We start from the raw sequence: 10,894 nt of genomic DNA, 5'->3' as shown, positions 1-10,894 counted from the left end.
ATAAGACAGCACTTGCTTATTATTTCATTCCAGCTCAGCGGATACGTGAATGTAATTTGTCTCAAAATATTTTTGTCCGGTGGTATGCGCAAGGAAACGTCTCTCGGCAGTTGGTCTATTTGACTTTTGGATATAAAGAGAACGTTTCCATCTTCAGCACTCGCGAATGCGTGCGAAAAAGCAAATGAACTTTTGGAATCTTTACTTCCCACAAATAACTTTGTTTTAACATTTTTAGGTTTCATTATTCATGTTTTACTATTTTAAAAGCGCTATTACACTCATCAAATCGCATAGAAAGCGTCGGAAAGTTATCGAAAATCAAATGCCGCCATAATAAATGTCAAAATTCTTCATCTTGCATATGTATGTTATTAAAAAGGGATAATGAATCCGGTCTCTTAATTTTAGCCAATCAAAGGTCTAATTTATTTTTGGACCGCTCTAGATTGTCGCTGATTCGTCAAACAATCAAAATGGCTTGAACTCGTTTACAGCAAGTTTATTACTATGAGAACGTAAAGAAATTAGTTTCGTACTTTGACGCTAGGTTAAAACACTAGCGCGTTGTTTTGATTTCGGGAAGAAAACGCTAGCGCGGGGGGACCGTCCAGCCCCCCGCAGTACCCGGCGCGGTCCCCTGTGCGCCACCCTCGCGGGAATCCGCCCAATCGAGGCACAGCCCTAACCGAAATGGCTGCCGGCCCCGACACATCGCGTCGTTACTGAAAAATTGTCTCCTCTCTATCCGAAACGTTCTAGTCGCGGTTTATTATCATTTTGCCGGCAAAACATCGAGTTGCGGAGTCTCCGCGGCGGCGAATCTTGCCTATTTTGACAGAAGGACAGACTCCCGAGTCATGGAAGAGGACTCTTATATCGTGTCTAATTTCCACTCGATATGTCGGCTGTGCCTGCGCAAGAACGGGGCCATGAGCTCGCTGTTCGAGTACGTGTCCGAGGATAGCGAGGTGCCCCTGTACGAGCGCATCTCCGAGCTGACGGACCTGCAGGTACGTGTACGCACAGTAGCTAGGTTAGCCGCGGTATCGATCGCCCGTCCCGTCGGACCGAGTCCCGCGACCGCGACCGCGACCCCGAGTGACGCATTCTATAACCATAAGAGCCCCGAGTGCGGAGAGAATAAATGAGCGTGGTGTGACACATTTCCAGATCCAGCCGAACGACGGCTTGCCGGGCCGCATCTGCCACCGCTGTCTGTACAAGACGGAGAAGTGCGTAAAGTTCCGCTCCAGGTGCCTCGCCTCGGCCGCCAAGCTGCGGCGCCTCACGCGGCAGGCGCCCGCCCCCTACAGCGTCGTGATGGTGGTGGACCCGGGCCGCGCGAGCCCCGCGTCCGAGCCGGAGAGCGGCGCCGAGAGCGGCGCGGAGAGCGGCGCCGACAGCGCGCCCGACTCGCCCGGGGCGCCGGGGTCGCGCGCGCCCGGCGCCGCGCAGGCGCCCGGCGCCGTGTTCATGTGCCAGTACTGCGACCGCGCCTTCGTGGACGCGGCGCGCTGCCGCGAGCACGAGCGCGGCGAGCACGACGAGCGCGCGCCCTACGGCTGCGGCGCGTGCGGGCTCGTGTTCGCCGAGCGCGCCGGGCAGGCGGCGCACGCGCGCGCCGTGCACGCGTGCGCGCGGCCCTACCCGTGCGGGCAGTGCGCGCGCGCCTTCAGCCGGCGCTCGGACCTGCGCAAGCACGCCGTGGTGCACACGGGCGCGCGGCCCTTCCGCTGCCGCCACTGCGGCAAGGCCTTCTCGCGCAACACCAACCTCAGCAAGCACCTGCGCATCCACGCGGGCCACCGGCCGCACGTGTGCCCGCAGTGCCCGCGCTCCTTCGTGTCCAAGGGCGACCTGGCGCGCCACGCGCTCGTGCACAGCGGCGCGCGGCCCTTCCCGTGCGCGCACTGCCCGCTGGCCTTCGGGCGGCGCGACAAGCTGGCCAAGCACGAGGCGCGCCACGCGCGGCCCGCGGAGGGCGCGGGCGTCGCGGGCGGCGCGGAGCCCATGGTGGTGCCCGTGGACCCCTACCGGGGGCTGGGCGCGGAGCTGCCCGGCGTGCCGGAGCACATCGCGGGCGAGGGTTTCCTGGCGGCGCTCAAGGCCGAGCCGGCCTCGGAGGGCGAAGGGCCGCCGCCGGCCGTGCGCCACTTCGCGTGCGCCGCGTGCGGCAAGGCCTTCACGCGCAAGCGCGAGCTGGACCGCCACGCCGTGGTGCACACGGGCCACAAGCCCTTCGCGTGCTCGCGCTGCGACAAGAAGTTCGGGCGCAAGGACAAGCTGGTGCGCCACGAGCGCATCCACGACGAGCGCAAGGAGTTCTCCTGCTTCGAGTGCGCCGCCTGCTTCACGCGCAAGGACTCGCTCATGTCGCACCTCAAGACGCACTTCCCAGACCTGCTGCCCGACCACCGCATCGCCGACACCGACGAGGACGAGGAGGACGACGGGCCGCCCGCCGAGGACTGAGCCGCGGGACGTGCGATCTATACCCGTCTATACCCCACCCCGTAGTTACGCAAACAATCATCAATTAGTCATTAGTTTAGGCCTAATGCGACCATTACCGGAATGACTCTTCATGGATAATTATGTACATACGTTTTGAAAGTTTTTCCGGTTGAATGAATTATTGGAAACACTCGAGATGCGAGTGACTGTTCTCTAACCCATGACCGATTGCCTTTTATTAGAATTAGTATAATAACGAGGCTTTAAAGTCGTAATAGAATAGTAGAGGATATTCAAGCTTATTTATGTATTAATATAATATTTTAGTTTTCCTCATCAACGATTGCTGTTTTGGCCTGTGGGTTTAATGGGCTAAGAGCATTAAAACACATTTTGAATCCATTTGGATGCTTGAATTCCCACCCTCCCCCCCCCATATGACCCTAATATATATGACCCTAATATATTTTTCTTGCATCAGCTTTTTGTTTCAAGGTCAAATTGAAACAGGATTTGTGAATGCGAGTATTATATATTGGAGAAATTGTATAGTTGCTACTGACGTCATTTTTTTTAATGGATATACTGCTAATTAGGTACGCTCATATCTCGGGATAATTGTAAAAAGACATCATATTCTACTAACGCCTATTCAGACCCAATGGTGCATAGGGCACACCAGTCTCTTATAATTAATAATTAATTGCACAAAGGCAAGGTGATGAGTCTTACTCTTCAGGTACCAGTCTAGGGCGATATTAAATCAATATTAGAGTGAAAAATCACGTATTTATTCTGACCCGCCTGGGAACCGAACCCGGCACCTACAGTGCAGCAGCCAAATGAGCTAACTTACAGCTCTTCCTCTTCTTCTACATCTCCTTGCCCGATCCTAATTCCTACACCTTATTTGCTTTCATCAATGTACAATACTGTAATTATTAAATCATACTGGTTTATTTCTTCTCACTTATGTGTACAAGCACTACTACACTAATGTGTAAAGGCAACTAGCTGTAACTTAAGTAGCGGCTGTTTGGCTTAACACGGCTCAAAGCATTCTGGCATAACTGGCCTCTATCATATACAATCACAGATTTTGCTCTATCTCTTTCCTTTACCGAGATATTCATCATCCAAATAGCCGCAAAATTGTATTAATTTGATACATGTGTTGACAAAAAAAAAACATATTTACAACATTTTGAGTGTGTCCAAATACTTGTTCACAAAATCAATTCAATAAAAGAGTTTCTGCTTAATAAAAAGCTTCTTTTCATCTCACCAATAGATGTCTCTAGTGAAGCTCTAGTGATTCAAGAACAAGGTTTCTAAATTGGTTCATATATACAGAACTTCCAAGAATTTGAGTAGTGTGGTTGTCAATAATGGGTAGAATTGGTGAATGTTACACAGGTGTAAAGTGATCACTTAAACCAGCCTATGACGGTCGTCAGCCCCGTAGATGCCCAGACATCCATATTCTTCTTCATCTTTGATGAGGTGTCAAAAAATAATATAAAAATAACTAAATAAACTATAAACTCGTTAATCTCAAAACCACTGTTTTTAACTTGCGGCTATTTGCGTTTGCACATTAGTACTACTACCACCATGCTGTTTTAATGCAGGGGTAGACAGAGAGGATAAAAAGCCACACTCGTCTGTCCTGACATACACTCCTAGCTTCCTGGACATCCTTACATCTAGTCATACATGCCCTCCATAGACTTACGAGAAAATGATACAGATTACTTAGACTTTTGACACCACTAGATTTTAGGTAGAAAGTACTACAACAGTTTTTTTTTTTTAAATTACCTATCGTCCAAGTGACTCTGAAATCTAGCTACGGCTTATGTAACACCGCTTATCATGTCCCTTCTCAGGCTTCAACTTTATTAGTTTCCATAGCCTATCCCTACTCGTGAGTGGATTTACTCTTTATGTTTAAAGTTACTATAATTTCATGTAATTCATGAGTGAAAATTCTAGGCAAAAACACTCGCTAGGTACTGCAACAGCTATCTATCCCAGTGTTCCGCAATTTTTTTCTGTTAAAGGTACACCTGCCAAATCAAGAAATTTTAAAGGTACACAAAAGAAAAAAGTTTATTGATATTGATTAAAAGCAATATAGTGCGAAAACATATACGTATAACATGTTATGTTCAATGCGAAATGTGATTCTGCTTAACTGAGCACAGGCGATCAAAATTTATAGCAATTGTTGATAAAGCCGTGATAAAGCTAGCACAAAACTAGACGTTTCCGCGGCACACCAACTAATCTCCACTGTACACCAGTGTGCCGCGGCACTCACGGAACACTGATCTTTCCACTAATTAAGACTTTAACCTTTTAAACGCGTTAACTTTGTTCCTAAGAGACGCTCGTGCGCGGCTGTATTTCGCCGTTTTTTAAATGATTACTTTTATCATGTATTTAGTTATGAAATGATTTATTTTCCTAAACAAAAACGTTCAATGGGATTCATTGTGCCTTTTTGGTACTCTATAAACACGTGTGTCACATTATTCTTGAAATATATCGTAATATAAACAAATTAGATCGTAACATAAATAAATCAAAGCACGCATCGTGTGTCACTCTTACCCACTGGCGATGCGTAGCGTCGAGAGTGAGACAGATATAGGGCATGATTATGGCGCGGACTAATTACCGACCACAAGAAAAATCAGGGATCTGTTGTTTTATTTATCCTTGTGATGTTACAAATTATTAGTCAGATATTTCAACAGATGTCATAAGGCCGAGGATTGATGTATTATTTTATCCAAAGTTCCACACCATGAAAAAATCCCTCCAAGTTGAACTGAGGTTTGAAACTTGGAGCAAAGTGAAAACACAAACGCTTATGTCAGCCGCGTATGGGGCATGTCTTGTAAAAACACATACGCTTATGCGAGCCGCGTGGATCCGGTTAAAACAGCTGTTTTTCAAACAACTTTTTTTCGAGGGTCTCACACATATTAGCTGGGTCAAACATACACTAGCTAGCACTGGTATGGGTATGGGTATGCAATACCGAGCACGTTAGCCATTTCGGTGGTGATTAACGTAAAGTTGCATTTATGTGCATCGAAAATTTATTGAAAACCATTTATATAAATGTATCGGCTTACTGCAATTTGGGTTAGTCAGGCAGTTAATCAAATTTTGTAATTTTGTAAACGGATTCATTGAACGTTATGCTTATTGCCGTACTGACTTTTATACAAATAAATATATATTTTTTTTATCCGGAGTTGTACTAAATTTTTTTAAAGAAATTAATGGTAAATTTTATAATTCATATACATAATTTAGGTATATTTTGCTGGGAACAGAGTGAATGGTGCACTAAAATCAGTTTTAGCAAATAAAAATCTATCAGCGGAAGCTAAACTGGCAGTACACAATGGAGTTCTGGTTCCAACCCTTATGTACGGAAGCGAAGCATGGAGTTGGCAAAAGAAGGATGAAAGCAGACTGAATGCAGTCGAAATGCGATCCCTCAGACGAATGTGTGGCAAAACGATGTTTGATAGATGTTCGAATGATGAAATAAGGAAAGAATGTAAGGCTGAGATAAGCATTATCGATAAAATTAAGAAAGGTGTGTTGAGATGGTTTGGACATGTGGAGCATATGAGTGAGGAAAGAACGGTTAAACAAATTTATGGGGCGAATGTAGTCGGAAAAAGAAGCAGAGGACGACCGAGGAAAACTTGGCACAATCAGGTATGTCAAATACTTGAAAGCGGCCGGGTCAGGAGTCGTAATAATCGTCGGGTATGTATGAGGAGATGCATGAATGTAGAAGAGGCAAAGAATGTTTGCAAAGACAGAGTGGTGTGGCGTTCGATTCTCTCTGCCTACCCCTGCGGAGAAGCGGCGTGATGGTTAGTTAGTCAGTTAGTTAGTTAGGTATATTTTTAGATGCCTTCTTGGTTGATATAAGTTAGTATCGCTTTTTAATTAATGAAATATGAAAAGCTTCCGTTTCAATTTCTTAATTTTTTCCTCTGTAAATAAATCAAGTTATGCATGTAGATCAGTGGTTCTTAACCTGGGTTCTATCGAACCCCAAGGGTTCGGTGAGTCAGTTTCCTGAAATCGCCGGAAGTCAAAAATCACACCCGACTTATTGTACGATATGAAAAATGATATGGCGTAGGATATATTAATTTATCCAATAGATGTAGTATATTATTTGAAAGAAATATATCAAATATTATGTTAAAACGATACGATGTATAATATATTCATTTCTCCAATAGATCTAGTATATTATTTACTACTACTACCATCACGCCGTTTCTCCGCAGGGGTAGGCAGAGAGGATGGAACGCCACACTCTTCTGTCCTGATATACACTCCTCGCCTCCTTCACATCCATACATCTAGTCATACATGCCCTCCGATTACGCAGACTTTTGACATCGCCAGATTTTAGGTTCTGATTGATCTGATCGTGCCAAGTCTTTTTCGGTCGTCCACGTTCTGTTTTCCCTCTCACATTCGCCACATATATTTTCTTAGTCATTCTCTCGTTATCCATTCGCTCCACATGTCCATACCACCGCAAAGAACTACTACTAATACTACTACTACTACTACTACTACTACTGTCGTAGTATATTATTTCAAAAGAATATATCAATTTAGCAATAAATTTTTCCAATTAAGGGTTCGGTGAACGCACATATGAAACTATTGGGGTTCAGTACCTCCAATACGGTTAAGAACCACTGGTGTAGATTGATGCAATTAAAAAGAAAAGCTAAATTGTTTATTATGAATTATAAAAAAAAAAAATTAAGGTTCCGTGTATATATTAATGGGGTAGAATATTTAATGAGTGTAGATACAGCTTGCTTTTCTGTACATTACACCCTTGGTCTTGTATTATCACAAACCATAAAATGTCATTTCGTTGACCCTTACCACACTCCTATGGGAAGTGTGGCTTGACATTATATCGTAGGTGAACTAGCAAAAAACGTTAACTCGAAAATATGCAATTTTTACTTAATACGCAGGCAGCATTATAATGCTTTCAATGTTCTATAAACAGGCAAATTACACTAATAATAATAATAATAAAATTGGATAACTTATATAGCGCCATTTTCGTAAAAAAATACCTCAAGGGCACTTCACGGTGAATGAATTGGGGAAAATATTATGGTGGAAATGATTTAGCAAACAAATGTGTTTTTAGTCTTTTTCTAAAGATCATCTCACTCTCACTATTTCTAAACATTGGTGGAAGAGCATTCCACGCCGTCGGTCCTGCAACAGCAAAGGCACGCTCGCCAAATTTAGTGCGTTGGTTGCGAGCTGGTAAGATAACTTTGCCCATTGCAGATGTTGTAGCCGATGGAAGCGTGAGACGTCTATCAACCAATTAATCTGGAATACACAGCTCCTTAAGATACTCTGGAGCCATATTGTGTATTGATTTATACATGAGTAGGCAGAGTTTATACTCAACCCTTTGGGGAAAGCGTAACCAGTGGAGTTTGTGAAGTAGTGGGGTGATGTGACTGAATTTAGAAATTCCAAAAATTAGTCTCGCTGCATCTAGTAATTTGAAATATCATATTTATGTGGTTTCAAAAGCAAATTCAACTTTAAGTTTAATAGCGGGTATTTCACTCAGGCTAAAAGCTTTAAATAACAGGGATTATTCAAACAGGGATTTTAGAGTTAACGTTTTTTGCCAGTATACCCCCGATATGTTATTTTTCACACCAATCATCATAGTGAAAATATAATGGTGTATCTGCGGAGTGTAGATATCTTTTATCGTTACTTGAGGACTTTTATTTCTGATGTTTTTGCGATATTGAAACCGAGTGTCCATCCGTAGTATCATCTAGATATTGGGAAGAAAATTATTAATTATTTAATTTTTACAGAATAGTATTTTATATTACGTATCGTTACACTAATTAAACTCTAGATAGGCACTTGAAGCGCAGAACTGATCACCTTGCCTTATTATAATTAGCGATCAAAATAACTCTGCTTTGATACGATGCAGTGTCCTATGCAGCATTCGGTCCAGATAAGGGTTGGAAGTATTTTTGTCTCCAATATAAGTACTTGGATTTGTGATGTATTAATGCCTTATCGAATATACAGTATAAATCCGAACAAGATTTTGAAGTCTGTACTTTATTAGAAAACAGAAAAACAGATCTGCACTGCTCTTTTAAGATGCGAAAAACAATAAACATGTATATTGTTTACAGTATATGAAATACAACAGTAACATAGTACCTAAAACTAACTAAGTAACTAACCATCACGCCGCTTCCCCGCAGGGGTAGGCAGAGAGAATCGAACGCCACACCACTCTGTCTTTGCAAACATTCTTTGCCTCTTCTACATTCATGCATCTCCTCATACATACCCGACGATTATTACGACTCCTGACCCCTACAGTGACTCCTACAGTGCTTAATTGCTAGATGGCGTAAAGTGCGATGTATGTAGTGTATTACAATTTTTTTTGTCTAATCACTGTTCCATTCAGTGTTGCTATATATATGCCAAACCAAAAATCTGAATCAAACAGTCTAGAAATCTGCATAAAATCTATATAGAATCTGTAAAGAATAAATTTTAGAACCAATAAATTATGGCAGTTTATTGTAAAACTTACGTAAATGCGTAATGTTCCATGACAAGACAAAATAGTACCCTACCCAATAATAAATAACGCACCCCAATATGAAACACATTCTCACCTACTTATTATCAAATGTTAATCATGCTCGAATCTATACATATTTTCATTCTTCTGTTTTATCATATACTATATCCAATCCCAAAAATGTGTATAAAACTAAAAGTACTACCTAAGAGTAAAATCTGTCATCTGTAACGGCAGCCTGAAATCTGTATCAATACAGATAAATCTATATATATGGCAACATTGGTTCCACTGCCTTTACCTGTATATTTTATATTTTAAAAGCATTATCAACTTTTGTGGTATGGTAATATAACGCTTTCCTTATCATTCATCATTCACTTTTATAATACCACTTAAAAACTCTACCAGTAATCATTATCTCATCAGGTCAACTATAGATTAATCAGGCCTGGTGAGAGAATGGTTATTGGTAGACTGTTTAGGTGGTATTACACTAAGTGAACGATGAATGATAAGGAGAGTGTTATATTTATCTAGAGCTGCCATTGTACTCTCCGATCTTCCTTCCATCTCGAAGCTTTGCTACGTGTCCATCATAATCCCACTTAACACACATTGTTTGCGGGAAACGCTTAAAAGCGTATTTTACGTACTGTTGGTAGAGAGCGGGAGACGCTTATAAGCGTTCTATTTGCTTACTTTTGGTAGAGCGCGAAAGACGCCAAGAAACATTTTACAGATGGGAATTGGGTGCTGCGGTTACTTGTGATTAGTATACAGAGGGTCGGGCGGCAGACTGCCGGAGTATAATTAGGGTCGGGGTTGATGAAAAAACCGCCCGACAAGAATGAAGTTCCGGATGGTTTATACGATGTCTCCAACCTATTGCCTTCTGCCTTATCCACTCATTGTATTTTGGGTTCTTTAAGACATCGCTTACTCCTTTCAAGAACGTCATAAATCAAAAATCGTCAATTTTCAGTTGTGCATGTTTTCGGAATATCCAGAAAATGTACTATATCCCAGCAAATGAGGCATATTTTTAACTTAATATTTACCCGCTGCAGGGCAGAAAGTGTTGTTTTTGCATTTTGAAGAAAAGGTATTGTTTAATTATTTCTTTAAATATACTAAATATTTTTTGAATGGAGAAAAAACCTTTAGGTTTTACCTAAAATGACCTGTTGCACAGTAAAAAGTTCAATTAGTGGATTGATATTTATTTTTAATACATTGTATTATATTATTAAACTTTAAAAACGTTTTCCTGAAAAATCAAGTTTTTTGATTTATGACGTTCTTGAAAGGAGTGAGTGACATGTATTATTATTATTATTTTTTAATCTTTGTATGACCAGGGGTGCTCAATGTTTGATATTTATTTTTCACTTGGTCTCTTAGTATAACTGTGATCAAAAGTCATTTCGTATAATACTCCAACCACCTAGCTGTTTATATAATAAAAAAATATTATTAAAAAAAATTAATTCAAATACCTTTTGTTATTATTTATTTCCTCGTGTTATGTGACGCTCGCAACATTTTGAGTGTGTCCAAATCCTTGTCCAGAAATCTGGGTGTCTTCGCTATATTGACATCTCAACATGGATTAAGAAGAATATGGAAGTCTGGATATTTACAGGGCTTACGACCTGTCATAGGCTGGTTTAAAGTGACCACTTTGTAATATTCCACCACGTGTAATATTCACCATTGTACCCACGATTGACAACCATGCTACTCAAATTTTGGAACTCACATCCTATA

General features: G+C 42.0%; 1 protein-coding gene across 1 annotated transcript in view; it reads left to right on the top strand.

Moving 5' to 3' along the window:
* The first annotated feature begins 873 nt into the window (after positions 1 to 873).
* Agpat1 (1-Acylglycerol-3-phosphate O-acyltransferase 1) overlaps positions 874 to 10,894 on the top strand; it is a 70,703-nt gene continuing 60,682 nt past the window's right edge. Inside the window, exon 1 of the mRNA XM_088263708.1 lies at positions 874 to 1,013. The gene's annotated coding sequence lies outside the window, so the exon portion shown is untranslated. The remainder of the gene's footprint in view (positions 1,014 to 10,894) is intronic.

The sequence above is a fragment of the Brachycentrus maculatus genome, unplaced genomic scaffold (genome assembly GCF_059751285.1).
Source record: "Brachycentrus maculatus isolate JH-2025_06_01 unplaced genomic scaffold, ASM5975128v1 h1tg000202l, whole genome shotgun sequence".
Classification (NCBI taxonomy): Eukaryota; Metazoa; Arthropoda; class Insecta; order Trichoptera; family Brachycentridae; genus Brachycentrus; species Brachycentrus maculatus.
This window is presented reverse-complemented; position numbering and strand designations above follow the sequence as displayed.